A 10,000-nucleotide genomic window follows, 5' to 3' on the forward strand; every position below is an offset into this window, starting at 1 on the left:
TCCCGCCGGGAAAGTCACTACAAACCCCCTTTGGACGTCCCCTGGAACAAGTCAGCAGCGTGAGTGATGTTGTTTGTGTTTTCTTTTTTATTTCAAAAGCTAAAAGAAATTATTATGGGATGTGGTTGGTTTCAACGTTGGGCTGGCTGGTGTTAGCCGTTTCCTCTCTTCCCTTTGAAATTTTTTGAACTAATTTCTCATTTTATCCACTTCACTTCACCTTCGCCCGTCGGGGGAAATAACGGATAAGTTAGCTTAGCTTCACATCACCGTGTAACTAGGTCGTAGTTTTTCCTCTGAGTAACTTGGAGCAGTTGGGAAGAGGAAAGAGAGAGATAGAGAGACTGTCTGCCTGCCACCAAACTAACTAACTCGTCGCCACCACAGTCACATGGAGTGAATGTGAACTAACGTTGACTCTAACCCACGGTACATGAGTGCAAAGGATTAACCTACATTTTCTGCTCCCACATCTATCTGTTTTGTTTGTTCCCTGTCCCACGTAACGTTACCCAAGACGACTGTAGGTTATGTATGCCCACCTGAACTTACAGTACTGAGCTCCTGGTTTCTGTCTGAATAAATGAACCAGTTCTGGTTCATATTCCGATTTAATTCTGATGTCGATGGCTTTGATAAACCTAACTACAGTGGCCTGCAAAAGTTTGGGCACCCCCTGGTCAAAATCTCTGTTAATGTGAACAGTTAAGCAACTGAAAGATGAAATGATCTCTAAAAGGCATAAAGTTACAGATGACACATTCCCTTTACATTTTAAACAATATGATTTTCATTTTAATCTTACATTTCCAAAATGACAGACAAGGAAAAGGGCCTGCAGCAAAGGTTTGGCCACCCTGCATAGTTGGTACCTAGTAGCACCTCCTTTGGAAACTATCACAGTGTATAGTAAATATCTTGTCTGATACCTTGGTCAAAGTTATCAGAGAGCTCAAGTCTCCTGGGTTTCCTATTCCTTGCAGGCTGCTGCTTTGTTTCCCCTTTTCACTCTTAAGTTGTAGAAAACAAAAACAGTACACTGATATTGCTTAAAATATTGTAAAAGAGTGTTTCATGTTTAACTTTATGCCTTTTCTGAGATCATTTCATCCTCTTGCTTACAGATATTTTTAACCAGGGGTGCCCAAACTTTTGCATACCACTGTAATTGACCCAGTTATGTAGCATAATGTTTCCTAAGACTACTAATTAAAGTTTGGTGTATAATATGATGCTTGTACTCTCTTGAGTAGGCAAGTGTAGATCATTAGATGTGTATTAGTGTTGCAAAAGTGAACATCCACACATTTTAATCTTGCTAATTCACCTGAAACAATCAACGTCATTATTGATTAGCCAATCAGCAACTTATCCCACAAACTTGTTATTTATTTCAGGTGCTTAATGAAGCATGGATGCCACGTATTTGCTTCTGCTCTATTATTTGATTAACAGTTGAATAGTTTAGGACAGGTGGTCAGACAACAACGCCACCTGTTTCAATATTTGATCAATGGCATTGACTCAGAGGAATGTTGTTAACGAGTAAACAATAATTTCATGAATTAAAATCCATGAACAACACACCCTCCTCCTATGACCCTCCTCATAAAAAACCCTGAAACTGTAGGGGAATCAGTTTCATACGTTTAGTCTTGTAATAAAAAGAGGTTTGGTTAAAATACTTTTTTTTTTTTTTTTGCCAGAGTTGAATCTCTGATTGTAAAGAATCAAGATAAGTACACACTCAATGGTTCAATGTGTTTGTCAAATACAACCGAGCCCTCGCAGACACAGGGCTCTCTGTGATCTGCATTCGGCCAACTGTCTGAGGGGCTGTGCTGCCTGAGCCTTGCTTTGCCTCTACTTCATATTCCAGATGCAAGAAAATGCTAATGAATTGCAGTATCCTGAGGCCACGGAGGCTTCAGACCTAGAGTACACTAATAGGAGTGCTGTTATGCATACGTATACAGTTCTGTGACAAGGTAAACCTAAAGCAGCAGCTTGTATGAAAATATGATTTTCATATACAATTCTAGAGTTTATTTAAGGTCATGGGTTGAATCGTAGATCCACCTTTACATCATTTACACACATTATATATAATTCTTGATTGGTTCTTAATTTTCACAGGCTTTTGTCTACCAAAACAAACTAAATTTAACCTCAACGTAATATATTTAATTGTCTAAGAGGGGAAATTTGCCTCTGGAGTGCAATAGTAGAACACATAAAATCTAAATCCCATGAAACTGTAAAAAAAAAAAAAAAAAAAGACTAATAATTCTCTGAGACATAATACCCACATAATACATATTGCTCATCTCGTGAAATAGCACATAATGATAGATAGACTTTATGAAATTTAAGTAGCCTATGTCGTCACACTTCTTTTTGGTTCTTTTTCTGTAACCACTACAGTGGTGGTGTAACAATAAAACTCTTGTCGTCTGAATCATAGCTATTCTGGTGAGAAGAAAGCCTTTGCCAGGATGATGTCCTGCGGACGCTGCTTCCCGCCCTACAACAAACTAGAGCTTTAATGTTTCTTCTCTAGCTTGCTTGTTCCAAACACCTTCAAACACCCTTAGCTGCAAAACTACATGGTCTCTCCTATTAAGATGTAATAATGAACACTTTTTTTTCGGAATAAACAACCCAGCAAACAAGCCGCCCCACTGCTAATTAGCTTACCTGACAAGCATGTATTTAGGTCCACACTGCGGCTTCATTGATTCAGCTCACTCAGCGTGAGCAAGAGTGAGGGGTTGTATTGCCTTTGACTGTGTGGACACAGATCACTTCCTGTGGATATTTTGGCAGTTTACACAAACACTACAGACACTCAAGCTTGAAGTATGTTATGTATGGAGATGGTCTGGTTTCATTACATAGATAGAACTTAACTCCATTCATGTAAGTAAAGTCAAGCCTCAGTCTACTAATTCGGCATTATATAGGACCAAAATAAATGCAGTATAATCCATTCTTTCAAGAAACATATCATTACTTTGTGTGTGTGTGTGTGTGTGTGTGAAACAAGTGGAAAACTATGTTGTTTTGCCTCAGTTTCTGACATACACATGTGTGGTACTGGGAATTTCCTTTATATGGACCCCTCTGCTCCCTTTAAGTGTTTCGTTAATTTAGTTGGCTTCAGTGGTAGCTGTCGTAGGTTTGTCAGAGGAAACGAATACACTCTGCAGAGTGTAATAGCTACACCTTTCTGACTTGACTTTTACTGTGGCTGCTCTACAGCAGGCTAATAAAGGCATGGCGTTGGTGTGTGTGTGTGTGTGTAAATTGCAGAGCAGTGCAGGAGGCCTGTATTTATAGAAACACTTGACTACACTCAGAGATCCTACAGGAGCAGTCCACTACATTGCAGAGAGCTCCACTGTTTGTGTTTGGCTTTCTCTTTTTCATTCCTGCAAGGTTGTCCTCGCTCTTAGTCCATTTATGTCACTTCTTCACATTTTTTATTCTGTGAGGTTATGTGCTATGTGTATTCCTCTGGTCTGTTCTAGACAGACGGGGACGGAGAGAAACTGTAGAGAAAGAGGGTAACAAAGCCAGCAGTCAAGTGTCAGTAGATTGCAGTATGCGTCGTGACTCATAATGACTCTAACTAGTGATAGCAATCAATGCAGACACTTACTGTGTATGTTGAGGTATGTAGAGGTGAATACGACTGTCTGTGCTCTAATATGTTTATGTCGTGAGGAATTCATGATACCAAATGAAGGAAGGATGACTCTGTACCTGTTTCCCTGCAGTTTGAGCATTTTTAAGAAAAAAAATAAAGTTGTTTGCTGTTTTCCTAGCAAACACTGTGGTAGTTTCTTTCCCCAGTGATTGGCCACTTCGTACCTACTGTGTAAATACATGCAGCTGTGAGGAGGTCTAAGCTGTTTTCTCACGTCCTGAACGAATGTATGAAGCTATTTGCAAACTCACCTCAGGAAGGAAAATAACATGAATGAACAGTTGAACAGGAGCAACTGGGGTTCTTTGTTTCACACCAGCAACTTTACTCAGAATATGACTAACTGTGTGTGTGTGTATGTATGTGTGTGTGTGTGTGTGTGTGTGTGTGTGTGCGTGTGCTGGCATGTATGTGATCATATGCGTCCCCAACTCTATAAATTTAGCTTCTTTCTTTTGTGGAGCTTATTGCCCGTGCATCCTCCTCTGCATGTGGTTTCAGCTGCAAAGGAAAAGGAGTTTGTGTGTGTGTGTGTGTATGTGTGTGTTTGCAGACAGTAGGCTGAATGAAGGTCCATTCCCTTTGCTTCTGGATTGGTTCAGGAAGCAACCCCCACACCCTTCCATGCAGACACACAAACACACACACTTACATAAACACACACACACACACACACACACACACACACACACACACACACACACACACACACACACACACACACACACAGAAAGACAGACAAACTCACACAGTCACAGAGCACTTACTGTACATCCTAAAACATGCTGCGTCCCCCAGGAGCTTAAAGGAAAACGCCTTCTTCCTCTCAGCAGCAGCAGCAATGCTCCTCAGGCCTCTGTGTAGTGTTTATGTGTGTATTAGTGGGTTGGTCTCTCTGTGTGTGTGTGTGTGTGTGTTTGTGTGTCTATGATTAAGTGGAAAATTTAGGGTTGAAAGCCGATGTTGTTGTGAGGACATTTTGGCTGCTCCTCTCACCACCTCAAAGGATTAGGGTTCGGTGTTTATTTGTAGTGCTTCAGATTAGCGTAAAGGGCTGAAGAATGCATCGTGTCATCAAATGTCCGCACAACGGTAGAAAGACCCAACACGTGTGCATGTGTGTGTGCAAGTTTGTGCTTGTTTGTGTGTTACTGTACTGTAATGACTGTTTACCCAAGATAAGCTGAATAAACATCACCTTGGTTTAGTCTGTTTGTCTGTATCTTACTCATACAGCAACGTGTGTGATCCTGTTGGTACATTTGTGTAGTGTTAATTGAGGTGGATTGGATGTATTAGTGATCCGTGATCTCCGATCGGTGTACGAGTGTGTAGATTAATCAGTGCAATCTGTATAGCTTTATGCTGAAGCAGGTGGCAATGTACTTTGGAGTATTGTATTTCTTCTGCGGTCAAAGTTATATAATGTGTGCACAATGGAAGACAGTGGCGTCTGCAGCTTTCTTGAGCTTGGCTTTACTACAATTGTTTTAGTGTGTGTGTGTGTGTGTGTGTGTGTGTGTGTGTAGATGGACCAGTGTGTGCAGCAGCATAGTGTGCTTTCTGTGTGTGCTGCAGTGCTACAATGGCAGGAAATGACATCATAGCTAATGACTTGTCACTCCTTGGGGCATGCACGCACAAGGACACACACAAACACACACCCACACACGCCTGCGTTCAGTGCAAAGCTACCTTCAGTCATGCAGGTCAGTGGTGCAGCGTGTCAGGTGGTGATGAATGGAAGTGGAGCGCAGCGAGTCCCTCTGGTGTATAAATATGTGTGTGTCTGTGTGTGTGTGCGCTCGCTGGCTTGTATTGTGCGTGAGATTCCTCGGCTCAACCAAAATTAGTCCACAAACTAATGACAGTTCTCTTGATCCTTCGTTTCATTATGAGCAAATTCTGTGACTGCGCTGTAAAACAACAACTGGCAACCACAGATATTGTAAATAAGTTACGTTGTGTGTGTGTGTGTGTGTGTGTGTGTGTGTGTGTGTGTTTGAGTGGACAGTCAGTGTAATTACATAGCAGTGACTCAGAGAGAGAGAAAGAAGTAATTGTTCCACTTTGTCATATAGACATACAGAGAAAAGAAGTGGGAGGAGGAGGAGAAAGGGGGATAGACAGAAGAGAGAAAGAGAGACATGAAGAGATGAGGGAAGAAGACAGAAAGTGAAGGAGAGCGAGTCCAGAGATGAACCATATCTATACTCACGATAATGTCATTACACAGATATCAAGCCGTATTCATTTAGCTTCATAGACAGGATGTTTAATTTTCACAGTGGCTGTTGTACAGTAAATAAATACTCTTGTTGGTCGGTTTCTTTTGCCCCCTACTGTGTGTGTGTGTGTGTGTGTGTGTTTGTTCAGCTGTCCACCAGCTATGATATCTCAGGGATAGCTATGTCTCAGACACCAAACACACTTGTTCCAGCAATAAAACTACATGGACTGGCATGTGTCACTGTAGTTAAAAGGATTGTTCAACATCTTGGGAAATATACCGAGTAACTTCCTTGTGGTGAGAAAATGAGTACCTTATCATATCTGTACGGTCAACATGAAGCAACCTCAAGAAGCTGCTCAGACTAGCTTAGCATTAAAGTGTAAAAATTACACTTTTAATCCACTATGGAAAATGACATTACAACCTCTTTCTGGTCTGGGGGTCATAATAACTTCCTGGATCTGTGCGGCTGATGTGTAGTTTGACAGTTTTAGTTTGTATACAGATTAAATCATCAAGATAGCATGTGTTAAAATAATGAGATCTAGATGTTGATTGGTGGATTCTTGTTACTTGGGGGAACACACAAGGATCTTGATCTTTGCACACAAATGTATTCATGCATTACTCACCATATTGAACAAGAGCCAGTTCTCAAAGCTTAAAATGATTAAATTGCAGACTTGTCTTCATCGGTTGCGACTGGTTTACAGAATAACAGTAGACACAAGTCGTGTCATAATTTACACAAAGACAGGTCCTCTATTGAGGGACACAGAGAGAGAGACAGAGAGGGAGACAGAGAGAGCAAGGCAGACATCAGTGTCAGCTCGGCTTATCATATGACCTCATCCACTGTCTAGATTCATGCACAGCCACAGAAACAGACACGCACACAATCACTATGCAGCACCCACTGAAAAAACACAGTCATAATACTGTAGATCAGAGAGATCACACACACACACACACACACACACACACACACACACACACACACACACACACACAGATCAGCAGTGAAACACCTGGATGCGACCCACAGGTATGACATCACAGGCACACACTCCCAGACTGACGGGTTACCATAAATCAGTGCTGCTGCTGCTGCTGAGGTCAGATGTGGGTATAATGCCACAGTGTTTGTCTGTCTGTGTGTCAGTGCACATGTGTCTGTGTGATTAGTCACCAGCAGACACACTCCTGTAACAAAGCTTCATTGAAGAATAGCCTGGAGGTTTGGCTTTCCCTCTCTCTTTCTCCCTTTGTCTGTTAGGTGTCTTTTTGAATAGTTTTCTAATCTGAATATTGAAAACAGTCGCTGCAAACTCCAGAAAACAACATCATGAAAGACAATGCAGGAATCTGTTGCATGTGTTTTTATTTTGCTCTGCTTGAAATGGCTGCTTTTTAAAGTTTTTGTTAAACAGTAAATATATTTGGTTGAGTTGTTGAACAAATTATTCATACATCAGTTTAGTTTGCTCAAGGGAGCAGGGCTCCAGACTGCCCCTAAATGGAGGCATTTTGCCTCTAAGATTTGAGACGGTGCAAGTAAATTTTCATCTAGTGCTTGTCCATATGCAACCAGTATATTCGCTGTTTTTTTTTTTTTACTCTGGTGAAACTTGGAAGAAGCGACTTAAAGAATCTGAAATCGGTCATTACAGGTGTCAGGCCAATGTGTGTAAGGATCATGAATGAAAAGGAAATGTGAATATTTGCTTTGCAAGTTGATTTATGGTGTGTGCCGCTAAATCTTCTGCATGCGCTCCTAAAATTCTAAGTTAGGGGCCACTGCACTCCTGGTAAAAAAAAATGTAAGAAAAAAGGAGCCCTGGTGAGACATGCACATGGACCCAAAGCGTATTGTGCCAATTAAAAAAAAAAAAAATCTTTTATAATGTTTTGGATGTTAAGGTGAAGTACACAATATTTTCTTACCCAGACAGCCTATGTTTTACATATATTTAATAATAATTAAAAAAAAAACCCAGGGTTCGTTAGTCCGTCACTTCTAACTGTACCACCACCAGAGGGCGATGTTCACACTTCAACTCATCAAGCAGCGACTCGCTGAGGGAGTGAGATAGAGCGGCAGAGCTTAGATCTGCCCCTCTACATGTGAGACAGAGAGTATGTGGTGTGTGTTTGTGTGTGGGTCTGTGTGTGTGTGACATCTTGGCCTACTAATCCAGTGGCCCATTAATCTGCTTTACTCCTGAGCAACTCTTGTCTTTTCTGTCAGCTTGTTTGCTTGTGTGTCAGGATTTGTGTTGTGGACTGTCAGTGTATGTGTGTGTACATGTGTAAGACAGACAGAGAGAGAGAGATAGGGAGATATTCTCTCATAGTTTACTCACTGTGTCCTGTCCAACCAATATACTGTGACAGACTGGATGTTATATCTATAATCAATGGGTTCAAAGTTCATTTTGATTATTAAGATTCATCAACCAGTTCATTACTCTGATTGATTCTCTTGTGACTCTGTGTAATTGACTGAAATATCTCATCAACCATAAGTTGAATTTCCATCATATTTTCCACAGATACATGTTTCCCAAGAGGATGAATCCTGCCTTTTTTCCTGATCCCCTGACTCCTCTCTTCTTTTCTTATGAGGTTAACGTTTGTGGTTTGAGGGAAATGTCTCAGCCACTGGATTGCCATGAAAATTTGTTCAGATATTTGTGGCTTGGAGAGGATGAAGCCGATTGTTTTTGATAGTCCTCTGACTTTTACTCTGTTTTGTTACTTTTCCAGTAGCATTTCATCCTAGTGGATTGGCACAAAAAAACAGGTGCAGACATTTGTCATTCCTGGATAATCTATCCTTTAATGACTTTTGTGATCTCCCTGACCTTTGTCTAGCTCCACTATGAGGTTAACATTTTGTGGTTTGAGTGTAATGGCTCAACAACTGTTAGATCGTCTGCCATGAAATTTGTCACACACATTCATGTCCCACCAAGAGAAAATTGTCAAGTAAAGCCTCAACAATCTACCACCACCAATAGGTCAACATTTAAATACTTTGTTTTGTGACCAAATAACAAAACGTATGACATTTCTATCACCTTCAGAATAGTTTAGTATTACTGTTAGCATGCCAGCATGTTAAACTATGGTGGTGAACATGATAAACATTATGTCTACTCAACATAAGCATGTTAAAATGTAGTACTACCAAATGCTTCTGTGCCTATTTTCAACCTTGCACAGCTACTGTCATAACATATAATTTTCCTATGGTTTATGGTTAGTAGCTATTCGTTTTTTGTTTTGTTTTGTTTTGTTTTACCACCCTGGCCTACTTAATAATTAAATAATCAGTTGTCACGGTTTAAGCCCATGGGGTTGAGTAATCTAAAATAAATTTAAAAAATGACACAGTAGCCTATAATTGTATATTATTTGCTCACCCCCGACAAAACAAAGTCAATTAAACTACTGACTGTTTTCTCCCACATCTTGTATAATTTGTTTCATTTGTTCTGAAGATGGATGATTTCTGGGGGACAGTGACGAGTTGAGAAGAAGTAGCGCGTTATGATTAATTGAGGATCTCCTCGGGGGTTCATTTGTGTGAAAGAGGCAGAATAGCCAAAGGCAACACAGCTCACTCACACATAATTTAAACAACCCATACTCTTGCCCCCTTCCCTTGTTATGTCATTCTCCTCCATCCTTTATTTCCTCCTCACTTTATCATCTTCTCTGCTCCATCTGCTCTCGTGTCTTTTTTACTCCTCTTTTTTCTCCATCTTTCTCACTTCTCTTCTTGCAATTGTTGCATCATTTCTCTCCATCTTTTTATCATGTCTTTCCACTTCTCACTTGCTTTTCCCTCTGTCTCTTGTACATCTGGCTCCGTCTTTCCCCCTCCATCCCTCCCTAGGGAGACAAAGACCCCCCCCCTCCTACACACACACACACACACACACCCTCCCTTCCTCCCTTCCTACCTCCTTCCTCCTTTTCTCTCTTTTGCCTCCCTCCCCCCTTTCACGGTCATAGGCTAACGCTCCCCTCTTTCTCCCTCCTCTCGCTCTTCC

The 10,000-nt window shown here is 41.0% G+C and overlaps 1 protein-coding gene across 12 annotated transcripts in view; it reads left to right on the forward strand.

Moving 5' to 3' along the window:
* The window catches only part of ptk2aa (protein tyrosine kinase 2aa), a 64,449-nt gene that overhangs the window by 274 nt on the left and 54,175 nt on the right, over window positions 1-10,000 (forward strand). For 10 of the 12 annotated variants that reach the window (XR_015037104.1, XR_015037106.1, XR_015037107.1 and 7 more), the window contains exon 1: window positions 1-59. This exon is cut by the window's left edge. The gene's annotated coding sequence lies outside the window, so the exon portion shown is untranslated. Of the gene's footprint in view, window positions 60-9,685 lie in introns of those variants that run through there. The other 2 variants (XM_085791487.1, XM_085791485.1) reach the window with 2 other exon arrangements.

The sequence above is a fragment of the Trachurus japonicus genome, chromosome 11 (genome assembly GCF_045865225.1).
Source record: "Trachurus japonicus isolate A0001 chromosome 11, Traja_1.0".
Classification (NCBI taxonomy): Eukaryota; Metazoa; Chordata; class Actinopteri; order Carangiformes; family Carangidae; genus Trachurus; species Trachurus japonicus.